The 17421-nt window shown below is 43.8% G+C and overlaps 1 long non-coding RNA gene across 2 annotated transcripts; it reads left to right on the plus strand.

Moving 5' to 3' along the window:
* Positions 1-9725: 9725 nt before the first annotated feature.
* LOC125545991 (uncharacterized) lies at positions 9726-17344 on the plus strand. 2 transcript variants are annotated; one of them, XR_015618520.1, is made up of 4 exons: positions 9726-10306; positions 15066-16640; positions 16722-16898; positions 16959-17344. It is a non-coding gene; the product is annotated as an uncharacterized LOC125545991 (long non-coding RNA). The 2 variants fall into 2 exon arrangements; XR_015618519.1 differs by having other exon boundaries at positions 16722-16877.
* Positions 17345-17421: the final 77 nt, after the last annotated feature.

The raw sequence follows: 17421 nt of genomic DNA on the forward strand, positions 1-17421 counted from the left end.
TACGGGGGCAGAGGGCACCCCTAGATACACAAGTTGATCCACGTGATCATATTCTTAGCCGTGTGCGGTGCCCCCTTCCACCATAATCCTCGATAATATTGTAGCGGTGCTTAGGCGAAGCCCTGCGACGGTACTACATCAAGATCGTCACCACACCGTCGTGCTGACGGAACTCTTCCCCGACGCTTTGCTGGATCGGAGTCCGGGGATCGTCATCGAGCTGAACGTGTGCTAAAACTCGGAGGTGCCATAGTTTCGGTGCTTGATCGGTCGGGCCGTGAAGACGTACGACTACATCAACCGCGGTGTCATAACGCTTCTGCTGTCGGTCTACAAGGGTACGTAGATCACACTCTTCCCTCGTTGCTATGCAATACCATGATCTTGCGTGTGCGTAGGAATTTTTTTGAAATTACTACGTTCCCCAAAAGTGGCATCCGAGCCTAGGTTTTATGTGTTGATGTTATATGCACGAGTAGAACACAAGTGAGTTGTGGGCAATATAAGTCATACTGCTTACCAGCATGTCATACTTTGGTTCGGCGGTATTGTTGGACGAAGCGGCCCGGACCGACATTACGCGTACGCTTACGCGAGACCAGTTCTCCCGACGTGCTTTGCACAAAGGTGGCTAGCGGGTGACAGTTTCTCCAACTTTAGTTGAACCGAGGTGGCTACGCCCGGTCCTTGCGAAGGTTAAAACAGCACCAACTTGACAAACTATCGTTGTGGTTTTGATACGTAGGTAAGATTGGTTCTTGCTTAAGCCCGTAGCAGCCACGTAAAACTTGCAACAACAAAGTAGAGGACGTCTAACTTGTTTTTGCAGGGCATGTTGTGATGTGATATGGTCAAGACATGATGCTAAATTTTATTGTATGAGATGATCATGTTTTGTAACCAAGTTATCGGCAACTGGCAGGAGCCATATGGTTGTCGCTTTATTGTATGCAATGCAATTGCGCTGTAATGCTTTACTTTATCACTAAACGGTAGCGATAGTCATGGAAGCATAAGATTGGCGAGACGACAACGATGCTACGATGGTGATCAAGGTGCCGTGCCGGTGACGATGGTGATCACGACGGTGCTTCGAATATGGAGATCACAAGCACAAGATGATGATGGCCATATCATATCACTTATATTGATTGCATGTGATGTTTATCTTTTATACATCTTATCTTGCTTTGATTGACGGTAGCATTTTAAGATGATCTCTCACTAATTATCAAGAAGTGTTCTCCCTGAGTATGCACCGTTGCGAAAGTTCTTCGTGCTGAGACACCACGTGATGATCGGGTGTGATAGGCTCTATGTTCAAATACAACGGGTGCAAAACAGTTGCACACGCAGAATACTCAGGTTATACTTGACGAGCCAAGCATATATAGATATGGCCTCGGAACACAGAGACCGAAAGGTCGAGCGTGAATCATATAGTAGATATGATCAACATAGCGATGTTCACCAATGAAACTACTCCATCTCACGTGATGATAGGACATGGTTTAGTTGACTTGGATCACGTGATCACTTAGAGGATTAGAGGGATGTCTATCTAAGTGGGAGTTCTTAAGTAATATGATTAATTGAACTTAAATTTATCATGAACTTAGTCCTGGTAGTATTTTGCATATTATGTTGTAGATCAATAGCTCACGTTGTTGCTTCCCTGTATTTATTTTGATATGTTCCTAGAAAAAATTGTGTTGAAAGATGTTAGTAGCAATGATGCGGATTGGATCCGTGATCTGAGGTTTATCCTCATTGCTGCATAGAAGAATTATGTCCTTGATGCACCGCTAGGTGACAGACCTATTGCAGGAGCAGATGCATACGTTATGAACGTTTGGCTAGCTCAATATGATGACTACTTGATAGTTTAGTGCACCATGCTTAACGGCTTAGAATCGGGACTTCAAAGACGTTTTGAACGTCATGGACCATATGAGATGTTCCAAGAAGTTGAAGTTAATATTTCAAGAAAATACCCGAGTTGAGAGATATGAAGTCTCCAACAAGTTCTATAGCTAAAAGGTGGAGGAGAATCGCTCAAGCAGTGAGCATGTGCTCAGATTGTCTGGGTACTACAATCGCTTGAATCAAGTGGGAGTTAATCTTCCAGATAAAATAGTGATTGACAGAATTCTCTAGTCACCATCACCAAGTTAGTAGAACTTCATGATGAACTATAATATGCAAGGGATGATGAAAGTAATTCCCAAGCTCTTCGTGATGCTGAAATCGACGAAGGTAGAAATCAAGAAAAACATCAAGTGTTGATGGTTAACAAGACCACTAGTTTTAAGAAAAGGGCAAAGGGAAGAAGGGGAACTTCAAGAAGAACGGAAAGCAAGTTGCTACTCAAGTGAAGAAGCCCAAGTCTGATCCTAAGCCTGAGACTAAGTGCTTCTACTACAAAGGGACTGGCCACTGGAAGTGGAACTGCCCCAAGTATTTGGCGGATAAGAAGGATGGCAAGGTAAACAAAGGTATATTGGATATACATGTTATTGATGTGTACTTTACTAGTGTTTGTAGCAACCCCGCGACATTTGATACTGGTTCAGTTGCTAAGAGTAGTAACTCAAAACGGGAGTTGCAGAATAAACAGAAACTAGTAAAGGGTGAGGTGACGATGTGTGTTGGAAGTAGTTCCAAGATTGATATGATCATCATCGCACACTCCCTATACTTTTGGGATTAGTGTTGAAACTAAATAAGTGTTATTTGGTGTTTGTGTTGAGCATGAATATGATTTGATCATGTTTATTGCAATACGGTTATTCATTAAAGTCAGAGAATAATTGTTGTTCTGTTTACATGAATAAAACCTTCAATGGCCATACACCCAATGAAAATAGTTCATTGGATCTCGATCGTAGTGTTACACATATTCATAATATTGAAGCCAAAAGATGCAAAGTTAATAATGATAGTGCAACTTATTTGTGGCACTGCCGTTTAGGTCATATCGGTGTAAAGCGCATGAAGAAACTCCATACTGATGGACTTTTGGAACCACTTGATTATGAATCACTTGGTACTTGCGAACCATGCCTCATGGGCAAGATGACTAAGACTCCGTTCTCCGGAACAATGGAGCGAGCAACAAACTTGATTGGAAATAATACATACTGATGTATGCAGTCTAATGAGTGTTGAGGCTCGCGGCGGGTATCGTTATTTTCTGACATTCACAGATGATTTGAGCAGATATGAGTATATCTACTTGATGAAACATAGGTCTGAAACATTTGAAAAGTTCAAAGAATTTCAGAGTGAAGTGGAAAATCATCGTGACAAGAAAATAAAGTTTCTATGATCTAATCACAGAGACGAATATTTGAGTTACGAGTTTGGCCTTCAGTTAAAACAAAGTGAAATAGTTTCACTACTCACGCCACCTGGAACACCACAGTGTAATGGTGTGTCCGAACGTCGTGATCGTACTTTACTTGATATGGTGCGATCTATGATGTCTCTTACCGATCTACCACTATCGTTTTGGGGTTATGCATTAGAGACAGCTACATTCACATTAAATAGGGCACCATCTAAATCCTTTGAGACGACACCATCTGAATTATGGTTTGGCAAGAAACCAAAGTTGTCGTTTCTTAAAGTTTTGGGTTGTGATGCTTATGTGAAAAAGTTTCATCCTGATAAGATCAAACCCAAATCGGAGAAATATGTCTTCATAGGATACCCAAAGGAGACTGTTGGGTACACCTTCTATCACAGATCCGAAGGCAAGACATTCGTTGCTAAGAATGGATCCTTTCTAAGAGAAGGAGTTTCTCTCGAAAGAAGTGAGTGGGAGGAAAGTAGAAAACTTAATAAGGTAATTGTACCTTCTCCCTTATTGGAAAGTAGTTCATCAAAGAAATCTGTTCTTGTGACTACTACACCAATTAGTGAGGAAGCTAATGATGATGATCATGTAACTTCAGATCAAGTTACTACCGAATCTCGTAGGTAAACCAGAGTGAGATCCGCACCAGAGTGGTACGGTAATCCTGTTCTGGAAGTCATGTTACTAGACCATGACGAACTTGCGAACTATGAGGAAGCGATGATGAGCCCAGATTCCGCGAAATGGTTTGAGGCCATGAAATCTGAGATATGATCCATGTATGAGAACAAAGTATGGACTTTGATGGATTTGCCCGATGATCAGCAAGCCATAGAAAATAAATGGATCTTCAAGAGGAAGACGGACGCCGATAGTAGTGTTACTATCTACAAAGCTAGACTTGTCGAAAAAGGTTTTTGACAAAGTTCAAGGTGTTGACTACGATGAAATTTTCTCACTCGTAGCGATGCTTAAGTCTGTCCAAATCATGTTAGCAATTGCCGCATTTTTATGAAATCTGGAAAATGGATAAACAAAACTACATTCCTTAATGGATTTAAAGAAGAGTTGTATATGATGCAACCAGAAGGTTTTGTCAATCCTAAAGGCGCTAACAAAATATGCAAGCTCCAGCAATCCATCTATGGACTGGTGCAAGCATCTCGGAGTTGGAATATACGCTTTGATAAGTTGATCAAAGCATATAGGTTTATACAGACTTGCGGTGAAGCCTGTATTTACAAGAAAGTGAGTGGGAGCACTACAGCATTTCTGATAAGTATATGTGTATGACATATTCTTGATCGGAAATAATGTAGAATTATTCTGCAAAGCATAAAGGAGTGTTTGAAAGGATTTTTTCAAAGAAAACCTCGGTGAAGCTGCTTACATATTGAGCATCAAGATCTATAGAGATAGATCAAGACGCTTGATAAGTTTTTTTTTCAATGAGTACATACCTTGACAAGATTTTGAAGTAGTTCAAAATGGAACAGTCAAAGAAAGAATTCTTGCCTGTGTTACAAGGTGTGAAATTGAGTAAGACTCAAAGCGCGACCACGGCAGAAAATAGAATGAGAATGAAAGTCATTCCCTATGCTTTGGCCATAGGCTCTATAAAGTATGCCATGCTGTGTACCAGACCTATTGTATACCCTACACTAATTTTGGCAAGGGAGTACAATAGTGATCTAGGAGTAGATCACTGGACAACGGTCAAAATTATCCTTAGTGGAATAAGGATATGTTTCTCGATTATGGAGGTGACAAAAGGTTCGTCGTAAAAGGGTTACGTCGATACAAGTTTTGGCACTGATCTGGATGACTCTTAGTCTTCATCTGGATACATATTGAAAGTGGGAACAATTAGCTAAAGTAGCTCCGTGCAGAGCATTGTAGACATAGAAAATTGCAAAATACTTACGGATCTGAATATGGCAGACCCGTTGACTAAACTTCTCTCACATGCAAAACATGATCACACCTTAGTACTCTTTGGGTGTTAATCACATAGCAATGTGAACTAGATTACTAACTCTAGTAAACCCTTTGGGTGTTGGTCACATATCGATGTGAACTATGGGTGTTAACCACATAAAGATGTGAACTATTGATGTTAGATCACATGGCGATGTGAACTAGATTATTGACTCTAGTGCAAGTGGGAGACTGAAGGAAATATGCCCTAGAGGCAATAATAAAGTTATTATTTATTTCCTTATTTCATGATAAATGTTTATTATTCATGCTAGAATTGTATTAACCGGAAACATAATACATGTGTGAATACATAGACAAACTAAACGTCACTACTATGCCTCTACTTGACTAGCCCGTTAATCAAAGATGGTTATGTTTCCTAACCATAGACAAAGAGTTGTCATTTGATTAACGGGATCACATCATTAGGAGAATGATGTGATTGACTTGACCCATTCCGTTAGCTTAGCACTCGATCGTTTAGTATGTTGCTATTGCTTTCTTCATGACTTATGCATGTTCCTATGACTATGAGATTATGCAACTCCCGTTTACCGGAGGAACACTTTGTGTGCTACCAAACGTCACAATGTAACTGGGTGATTATAAAGGATCTCTACAGGTGTCTCCAAAGGTACATGTTGGGTTGGCGTATTTCGAGATTAGGATTTGTCACTCCGATTGTCGGAGAGGTATATCTGGGCCCTCTCGGTAATGCACATCACACAAGCCTTGCGAGCATTGCAACTAATGAGTTAGTTGCGAGATGATGTATTACGGAACGAGTAAAGAGACTTGCCGGTAACGAGATTGAACTAGGTATTGAGATACCGACGATCGAATCTCGGGCAAGTAACATACCGATGACAAAGGGAACAACGTATGTTGTTATGCGGTCTGACCGATAAAGATCTTCGTAGAATATGTAGGAGCCAATATGAGCATCCAAGTTCCGCTATTGGTTATTGACTGGAGACATGTCTCGGTCATGTCTACATTGTTCTCGAACCCGTAGGGTCCGCACGCTTAAGGTTTCGATGACAGTTATATTATGAGTTTATGAGTTTTGATGTACCGAAGTTAGTTCGGAGTCCCGGATGTGATCACGGACATGACGAGGAGTTTCAAAATGGTCGAGACAGAAAGATTGATATATTGGACGGCTATATTCGGACACCGGAAGTGTTCTGGGTGATTTCGGAGAAAACCGGAGAGCCAGAGGGTTACCGAACCCCCCGGGAGAAGTAATGGGCCATATGGGCCTTAGTGGAGAGAGAGAGGGGCAGCCAAAGGTGGGCCGCGCGCCTCCTCCCCCCTGGTCCGAATTGGACTAGGAGAGGGGGGCGGCGCCCCCCTTTCCTTCTCCCTCCCCACTTCTTTCCCCCTCCTAGTAGGAGTCCTACTCCTACTAGGAGGAGGACTCCTCCTTGGCGCGCCATAGGGGCCAGCCGGCCTCCTCCCCTTGATCCTTTATATACGGGGGCAGAGGGCACCCCTAGATACACAAGTTGATCCACGTGATCATATTCTTAGCCGTGTGCGGTGCCCCCTTCCACCATAATCCTCGATAATATTGTAGCGGTGCTTAGGCGAAGCCCTACGACGGTAGTACATCAAGATCGTCACCACGCCGTCGTGCTGACGGAACTCTTCCCCGACGCTTTGCTGGATCGGAGTTCGGGGATCGTCATCGAGCTGAACGTGTGCTAAAACTCGGAGGTGCCGTAGTTTCGGTGCTTGATCGGTCGGGCCGTGAAGACGTATGACTACATCAACCACGTTGTCATAACGCTTCCACTGTCGGTCTACAAGGGTACGTAGATCACACTCTTCCCTCGTTGCTATGCATCACCATGATCTTGCATGTGCGTAGGAATTTTTTTGAAATTACTATGTTCCCCAACAGGGAGTTATTTCTACGTTATGCTTATACTGTTATGCTATGCTCGTAGACGTGGATTGGTTGAGTGTATTCATGACAGATGTGAGAGTTATCATTAATGGTTAACTTAAGGTGGCTACTTTAATACACATCTGGGTGGATTGGATGGGGCACCCTGGAGCACCAAGTGGTTTGCCCGGGCACCTAGAGAACCTAGTGCTTGCCCAAGGGGATCCCAGAGGACCCATGTGATCACCCTATGGATTGCCACCCAGACTCAAAGGGATCATAAGATTATTTCATGCTAGAAACTTCCGTGTGCAGCCACAAGCTATTATGGGCTCTAGCATAGTTGAGTAAGTTGCGTGAAGCTCTTGAAGAGGTGGATCAGCAGGTAGAGGGATGTAGGTTGGTATGGTCTGCCCGGAGTAAGGAGTTAATGCTTCTGAAAGACTGTGTCTCGGTCATCCGTTTCTCAAACACCATGTAGTGCGAGAAAGCCAATGGAGGAGATCGAGTCTTGTGGGAAAAAGTGCACAAACCTTTGCAGAGTGTATAAACTATTCATGGTTAGTTGTGTCCCCGGTTATGGACATCTTGAGTATCTAGTTCTTGGATTATCATATTGATCTCATCATGTTACTTAAATAATTTGTTGGGTTATTGATGTTAATTTGGGATTGAGTTGGAGGAACCTTCTCAATATTTCAACCAACTTTGTAGTTAAATAAATTATATTCCTTTGCAATAGGGAAAAATTGACTTTTTGCAAAAACATTATAACCACAGAGCTTTTCCACCAACCAAATATGCATGTAGTGATAGTTATTATTCATCATTATCCTATGGTGTGAATTTGCCAGTACATTCAATGTACTAACCCTTTGTGGCTGCAACGTCTCATGTTCCAGGATTCTTACGACGAGTAAATGATACGTTAGGGTTATGATTTCTACACTCAACTTTGCCGTTGGTGTTGATGGGAATCCACAACCTTGTTGTTACTTCCGCTATTTTGAATTGAGGTAATAGTATTTACGTTACTTTATACATGTGATTTACCTTTGTTATAAATCGTCGAGTATTGTGTGTGTCAGCATACCGATCCAGGGATGACACTTAAGCACAAAGACTTGACCGTCTGAGGTCGGGTCGCTACAAGATGGTATCAGAGCACATGTTGACTGTAGGATGTGACCCTAGAAATTGGCAAGCCCATAGGAAAGATTTTCTCTACAACTTCATTTTCAAAAGATCTTTTACCTCTCTTCTCTTCTAAGCTTATTCAAATATTCCCTTTTAGTGAGACTATACCCCTTTCCCTTTTTGACCACACGAAGATTCGGCTGATGAGACCACTTCAAGAAGTACAAGATATCGGACAACTAAGACCACTTCGGAATGAAGAGGATTTTACCGTGTATTATAATAATGGAAACTACAGCGGTTGAAGACTCCGAAGACTAGGATAATCTGAAGGCCCTATAGAATTTTCCAGATTTGTATGACCTAGGAAGGCACCCCTTATAGAACTTGGCAGACTAAGGAAGCTGTCAATACCCGAGATCAAGGTGTATTGGAGAAAGACCGGAACATGGAGAGTTAAAAACTCAAAGTTTTGTTAAAAAACCCTAAGGCAGGAGATATCAATTATGGAATGAAAGCTCATGGAAATGACAAGAGAAGAAACACGGTTATCCATGATGTTATTATCCGCTTATAATATTGTCATCGGGATGAGTTAAGCATGCATGCATTTCTTCTGAAGGATTGGATGGTAGAAGGCTGATGGAGCACCTATCAGCAAAAGATGAAGTTTTAACCTTAGCCGGTGTATCACCAGGATCTGGAGTAGTACATCAAGAATTCTAAGATGGAGCTCCAGGAAGCTGTATTTGACAAGGAACTATTTCGTGATGAACTTAGGAACTAGAAGCTGAAAGTAGCCAAGCTGGAGGAGCTACAACCTCGAGATGCCGGAGATTTTTCAGGAATTGAAGGACAGTAGGACCATGGTTCATGCCAAGGATGTTGAAACCCAGAAGTTTGGAACGCAACCCCAGAATATTGAAGGACGTCATGAGAGACTTCACGTCGACAGAGATGATCTGGCAAAAGAACTTGAGAATGACAATGTAACACCCCGGCAGTTAAGCTACAGTAGTCACACCCTAATGGTGCCATGTCATCGCAATTAATTTATCTAAACCTCATTTTGTTCCTAACCGAATACAATACAAATTCAAATTCAAATAAAGTTGAATTATCATTTCTTCAAGCGGTAAAACAAAAATGTTCGCTGGGTTGCAAAAATTCACTAGATAATTTTCATGAAGAAACCAATATTATTTGAGATATTGAATTGCCCCTAACCTATATAAAGCAGTACCCAAAACAATCTGTTTCACCCATTCGCAATTATGAAAAATTCAAATGAATACTAATGCGCACAAAACTTTTTTTTTGTAACAATTCTAATTATTGTAAGGTAATTATGTGGCACAACACCATATTTTACAAAAGACATCTTGTGGCCAAACATTTTTCAAAACAGAAAAGGGAATTTGAAATAAATGGAAATGAAAAAGGAACCTAAAACTAATGGGCCACTGGACCATATGTGGCCACAGTGCCTTCGGCCCAGCCCACTGCCACCTCTCCTCCCACCTCCCGCTACAGGAGACAGTGGAAGGGCGTGGCAGCCATCCAGGCCACCATGGCCGGGACTGTCGACGTGCCGGCCATCCCGCGGCCTCCCCGATGCCTACAAGACCTGCCTCGCGGCGCCCCAAACCCTAATCCCCTCATTCTTCTTCCTCGTCTCTCTCCATCGATCTGAACCACGCCTGAGCTCCGCCGTCGACATGTTGCCGTCGATGCCGCGGCCACCGTGCTCCCCGCGTCGTGAGGAGATGTCCAAGAGGACCGCCAGCGACGACTCCTTCTTCTCCTAGCACCAGTACAAGCCGGGCCACACCGTACTCTCGGCATCGAGCCATTCCTCGCCTGCGGCCGTCGCATCTTGTCGCCGGTTTCCACTGCTCCGGGCCACCCCCGACCTCCCAACCTCGTCCACAAGCACCAGGGTGAGCCCCTCTACCGATCCCCTCATTTTCCCCTTTCGATTTGTGTCGTTTGCCACCACTCCCGTGTTCGTCAGTGGCCGACCTGGCTGCAGCTCCGCCGAGGCGCTCGCATCGTGCGCCCACCGAGCCAACGCTCGCACTCGGCCGCCCCAGACCACACCGTGCCCTGCGCGCTTCCGTTGCTGCGGTGCTAGCTGCTGCTCTGCGTACTGCTAGTAGTGTTGCCGCCGCTGCTCTGTGTGCCCGCTTGCTGCTGCCGGCTGCTGCTAGCCACAACTGCTGCAACTCCTTCCTGCTGCGCGCGCTCGCCTGATGCCGCTGCTTGCTCGCGCGGGCGCCCGCTGCCGCCATTGCCGCCACTTGATGCTGCTAGCCACGGCCATGGCTACAGCCGTGTGCGTGTGCAGTGTGTGTGTGTGTCGTGTGTGTATGTGTGTGTGTGCGCGCACAGCCACAGTTGGCTGTGCCACCGGCCGGTCCCTGGCTTAATTAATCTAGGATTAATTTGGACTAGTTTAGGTAGGAACTAATTTAGTGTTGATTAGTCTATATAAACAATGACATGTGGCCCTCTAATTTAAACTAGTAAGCATGCACATGCAACGCACGTCTATATAAATATTACAACCAGATTTGTGAGGCTATTTGTGGAGGTTCGTGCTCAAAGAAGATAAGGCAGACGTGTCAGTCATGGAAGTTTGTTCTCGAGAAAGAAAAGGCCCCCATGTCGCTTGCTCGAGTGACATGAGTGGCGACCCTAGCGCCTCCCTTCCTTCCCTCCTATCTTCCTCGTTTTCCTCCCCTCCTATCTTCCTCGTTGTCATTGGAGGAAACTGTTGGGCAAATTGGTGTATGTGGTGAATTTGATATGTCGTAAAACATAGTAAGGGACAACATGTAATGTGGATCAACATTTTACAACGTGTGGTACAATCTCTCTGTTTCATATAACAAAACCTGATAAGTCTGTTCGGTTGTAAACATGAAGATGCTTTCAAGACACTCTCCATTGGCACCATTTTCTTCAAATGCTTGGTGATAACCCGCAAGGTTTATCCCTTCCAACCGTAACCCCACACCCCACATCCTGCAAGTGAACAACTACTTTATCAAGACAACAAAGAGTATTTTGAATTATAAGCAGCAATCTAGAGCTTGCACTATTATAATTCTCTTGCTTGAAAATGATCTATGTTGATCTAAGTGAAGAAAGAAAATAGAATAGCTCGTTTGAATAAAAATAGCAGAGCACCATTGTTTCTTTTTTGCAATTCCAGAGTGTTATTTCTTGAAATCTTGAAAATGCTTCTATTGCACATTAACAACATTGGACAATTCGTCATAAAAATACATTATTCAAAAGAGAATGATTCAGTTCCATACAATCCTATACTGAAAAAATGCACTCTTTCGACTCATTTCCAAACCATACTGGGTAACATGAACATTTCAGTTGAGTTACCACACCTTTCTCATTTGAAAATGTATCTCTTGATTCAGTATCACCACCGAGGCACCCACCATTTATACCGATTTTTTTTAGTACCTATGAATAATGTAAACATAATATTGCTAGGGAGTTGGAGGGCTTAATGCGATATCTCAGATGCCGCAGTACCTAGCTCTGATCCTAGTAAAGAGGGGGTCAAATTAGGCATTTCAATTAAAGAGTTACCACACCTTTCTCATTAGAAGCTATATCTCTTGATTCAGTATCACCACCGAGGCATCCATCGTTTATACCAAATTTTTTGTAGTACCTACGAATAATGTAAACATAATTTTGCTAGAGAGTTGGAGGGCTTAATGCGATATCTCAAATGCCACAATACCTAGCCCTGAACCTAGCAAAGAGGAGACAAAGAAGGCATCACACACTCAGAACCTCCTCCATTACACCACGTGTGCATTTTTAAAGAAACTCATGTGTGTGAAATATAGGAGTGTGCAAGTTTTAAGGGCAGAACTGGCACCAGCATGTTTGATTCAAACTTGGAAAACAATAAAACTTAGCCTACAATGGACACCATCAAACAATTTCCAGAAAGGACAGTTAGAATTGTTTTTCATCTTCACTATTACAGGAACAATGATTCCGAACTGAGGAGGTGGAGGGAGAGGGATTTGCATTACCATAATCTAAAGCCTAGCACGATATGGCAGAGGAATGATTGAAAGTCATGGATCGAGGATAATCCTAATCCACTGTCAGTAAAATGTAGTGTACTGTAGAAAGCCCAAACTTACTGAGGCAAATCGCCTAAAAGGCAAATGAAACTCACCATGGGATGGAAGTTCCTCATCATCTGCCGACCTACGACGAGGGAGGAGTGAGCAGATGGCGGCGTGTTCATACTTCTGGTGCATCCGAGTCTGTGGTGAGCAGTCCTGTTTGGTACGCTGATGAATGACACAAATTGTGGTGGTGACCATCCAGCTAGGTCCGTGGACGTCAGGCCAAGACATTGAAGCCCTCGTCCACCTGACAACATAACAAATAAAGATTTTCAGTTCAGTTGTTGATCTCGATTCTCGACAGGTGAGTATGATACTTGTATTAACACTTGAATGGCACCTATTTGTTTAATGTAAGGATAAACACACTTTACTTCTCCAACCATATCACTCGATACAGTGTACTGAAAGAAAAGAAAAAAGCAAAAAATACAGTACACTCAGTAGAAAGTAGTGAAAAAAAGCTGGTAGAAAACCTTGTGAATTACAGTAGCTTCACAGCCGTAGCCATAAGAGAACGGAGGGAGTAGATGGCCACACGGACGAAAAAACAACAAACACCAGCAGCACTACAACCCAAATCTGAGCCAAACCGGGCCACCTGAGGGCCATGCGGCAAGAGATCACCTATGAGATAAAAAACGATGGTTGACAAATATGCATATTGGTAATGAAAATCATGACATGGCATCAGTCAAATCAACGCATATAAATTGGGCAGCTTGCTTTCATAATGATGTTTGACTCTACTTATAAATGGAGAACTACCATTCATTGAGGTGTACATATCAAGCTATAGCATGATTTTAGTTAAATCGAAGACGACGAATTTTGCCTCACGTGAACAAGCATCCCTTAGTAGCGATACTCATCATAGATGCCGCCACATAGCCCAGCTCACAAAGGGCTGCAAGATGGAAAAAATAATGGATTAGTTATGGTACTCAACAATCCTTGACTCAAATAAAATATATAGTTCACACCTTGTTATCCATTGCTCCATAAATCAGGCTACGCACACAATTTCAGTTTACACAAACCCATATACATCAACGGATTAATCAAACTTCACTGATAGGCAGAATATCTAAATAGCAAGGTATTATGTGTGAACCATAGCACACATCCTGTAATTCAGTCTTTAAAGATGCATCGAATCAGTCTAAACTTTTAAGTACACAGCCTTATAAAATTTCAGTTCTAATATCATTTACATTTGTTCACGAGGAAAACACATCAAAAGCAGTTTATAAGTACCTATCAGATTTACACCAAGTGGTTAAGTGGATATAACAAAATTCCGAATTATATAAGTTGTCACCTGCCACTTGCATTGCAAACTTTTTGCTGACATCCAAAACGTACAGGCATCAGCTAGAGCAAGAACTTACAAGAAGCAGGTACAACAAGCAGCGCCAGTAGAAACAGAGCAAGCAGCGCTGCCTAGCCACCTCGCCGCCTCCAAGCTAGACTCGAGGCCAGTGCACACACACGCATTGCATCCGCCGACGGGGCAAAGCAAAGCACGGTGCAGAATCGCACTGACCACCGTCGCTGAAACGGGAACCTGACGTAGTAGGCAGCCGGACGTCAGGGTAAAGAGCGGATAAGCAGTGTCCGGGATGTCACAGCCGGCGGGGAGAGAGTCACGGGGGAGGGGCGGACGTCGATTTGCAGATGAACAGCGAGCCCGCGACGATGTCTTGGTAAAGAGAGCTTGGGCGGCGGATTCCGCATGCTCGTCAACGGCATGTGCGGCTCCGTCGAGCTGTCATGGTTTTGTCACGGCAAATGTTCTAGAAAAAGGACTTAGTCGTGGGGCTATCGCGACGGGTTAGCTTGAAGGGGTTAAAACGGACACAGGGACGCAAAAGAGTTTATACTAGTTCGGCCCCTTCGATGAAGGTAAAAACCTACGTCTAGTTTTGATGAAATTGATGGGGTTTCGATGACCGGAGAGCAAACAAGCTTCGCCTATGTCTCGAGTTGTTGTCTGTCGTCCTTGAACCGCCGCCGGGTCGTCCCCTTATATACACGGGTGACGCCCGTCGGTTCACAGAGTCTCAATACCGGCTCATAGATGTGTCCGGTTTGGTCTCTACTTATTCCTAACTTACAATACAAGTTAAATACCAACGCCGGTTTACGGCTACAGGCCTTGAACCGACTATGGGCCTTGAGCCCTCATCTGCCTTCTTGGGTTTTAACATACTTAACTACTGACGAAGTTAACCCGGCCCAGATAGGCCGGTTTATACCCAGTAGTGATATCCCCAACATTAGGCCCCAGATTGATTTGAACATGTTCATGTCAATCCTTTAACAAAAATCTTCATCTTCAATATCTTCTTGTAGTTTGTTGAACCGCCGTGATGTCATCTTCTCTGGTCGTGGTAAACCGGCGTGACGTCACCTGTTATAAAGGACCTTAATAGGTCTGCGACAATTAGGGCGACATCTTCGTTTCCAAACCCACGGTCCCTTAATTTTCGCGCCTGACTCCTATCCCTTGCCTTATAAATAGGACCGAAGAGTCATTTATTTTTCCCCTCCGTGCCCTTGTGCTTCGTCTTCCTCGCGTCGCCCAGTTTCGGAGCTCCGCCGCCACCGTCAACCTCTGCATCAACCTTGGCCGCTGCATCAACCTGGGCGCACCAGAGCACCACGGCAACCTTCCGCGTCTTTCTTATCTCCAGTAAGTCTTCTGTTCTTTTCAATATAGATCTGCTCTAGGGTTTCATGTTCTTCTAGTGTTCATCGCCTATTTCGTGTTCATACGATAACTCCTAGATGCATCTGTAAATCCTTACTCTGTGTAGCGGTAGTTTTTAGCATCCGCCTTCAGTTTCATGCCTCAAGACCATAGATCTATATGTATCTCTGCCCGTTGATTCAGTACTGTTCTTTTTTTGAACCTTGAATATTTTCCTTATTTTCTGAACTTGTTTCAGATCCGTCGCTGTAGAGAAGTCTTATGAAATCTGTTTCTGTACTTACTCATCTGCTTCAATGTTTAGGCCAGGCGGTTTAACTTTGTAGAAAAAATTGCCAAACCGGTATATACCATTAGTCCCCTTGTTGAACCGCCAGATGTTGTTGCTTCATAAAACTCCGGTTTAGATAGATCTGTCTCCGGTTTAACATTGCACATACCAATGTACCTTAATCAATGCATTTTTGAACCGGGATCATCTACCTTATATATTTCATCATGGCCAAGCAAGTATATGAGTGCAACTGGGTTCCTTCTCGCGTCACAGAGACTGAACTGAACAACTTAGTCCTGATCGGTGCTTTAGGCAGCAAAAATACCATCCATTGGAGGGTCCCTGGCGAAGAATGTCCTCCCACACCTCAAGAAGGAGAGGTCGTCGTTTTCGTAGATCACTTAGCCCGGGGCTTTAAGCCGCCCGGTTCTAAATTTTACCGGGACGTTTTAGCCAATTTTCAACTCCACGCACAAGACATTGGCCCCAACTCTGTCACAAACATGTGTCATTTCCAAGTACTTTGTGAGGCGTTCTTTCAAGAGGAGCCCACCGTTGAACTGTTCAGAGACTTCTTCCATCTAAACCGCCGCACTGAGTTTACTGACGGTTCCAATACAGAATTGGGTGGTGTGGCGATTCAGAAAAGAAAAGAGGTCACATACCCTCACGCCAAACTGCACATCCACTCCAAAGAGTGGAATCAAACATGGTTCTATTGCAAAGACACTTCCCCTGCTGGTGAAAATCCCTTGCCTGGCTTTCGTCCGAAGCGGCTTAGCAACACACACCCCTTTCCGCAAAGGTTAACTGCCAAGGAGAGAAGCAAATACGCTCCTCAACTGTCCAAGCTCAGAGCCTTCATGGCCAATGGTTTAACAGGAGTTGATCTCGCTCGCTGTTGGATATCATGGAGCATACTGCCCCTTAGTCAGCGCTCCGGTTTGATGTGCGAGTATACTGGCAGTGTTGATGACCCACTGCGGCATGCTAACATCCAGCTTACCGATGAAGAAATCACAGAGGCTGTGAATAAAATGCTGAATGAACCGGAATACGTCTGTGCTCAAACCGGCCTGCTTCCCTTCTGTGCCACCAACAAACCGCCAGCTGTAAGAGTTTGATCTTTCTTTTTACTGAACCTGCTATTGGTATATTTGGTCACTGTTTAACACCAGCGTCTGTTTAAACAGGGTAATGATCCGTTTTGGAGCAAGAAACTTCCACAGGAGAAGCCAGAAAAAGCAGATAAACCAAAACGACCAACCCGGCAAAAGACTAAAGCTGTGAAGAAGACTACCCACAGGAAAAGAACCACTGCATCCTCTGATCCAGCCGCTGATGACGATGTGGGTAACCCGGACCTTGAGGTAGAGCTTGATTCACTTGGCTTATTTTTCATGCGCCTTATTGATGATGATATTTGTCAGGATGATGCCGAAGCCAGTCATGCTAATGTTGCAGAGGTAATTATTCTTTCCTCCGATTCAGATCCTTTGCCTTCACTAAAAATCTGTCAGGCAAACCGGAAGGTTAAATTTTCTCATCCTCTTGCTTACTTGGATCCCAAATTTCTTATGAAGACCCAACAACACGAAGCTCGCCGCACAACCTGGCATAGTGGCCAGGTAGTTACCTCCGCCGGTTTACCGAATAGTCCGGTTCGGAAACGCCATTCAGAGGTCTCTAATTTGCCTGCCAGTGCTTGTCCTAAAATGGGCTGTCTTCGTCAACCTCTTAGTCCGTCTGACTCTGATTATCAGGCCACTTCCCATTCATCATCTGGCGAGTCATCAGCTACCCAGCTGCCACCGCTCAAAACGGTGCTTGGCTAAGCCATACTTATCATAATGCTTTTGGTGTATTACTTTGTAGCATATACTGTACTGACCT

The sequence above is a fragment of the Triticum urartu genome, chromosome 1A (assembly GCF_056163025.1).
Source record: "Triticum urartu cultivar PI428250 chromosome 1A, HENAU_Tu73, whole genome shotgun sequence".
Classification (NCBI taxonomy): domain Eukaryota; kingdom Viridiplantae; phylum Streptophyta; class Magnoliopsida; order Poales; family Poaceae; genus Triticum; species Triticum urartu.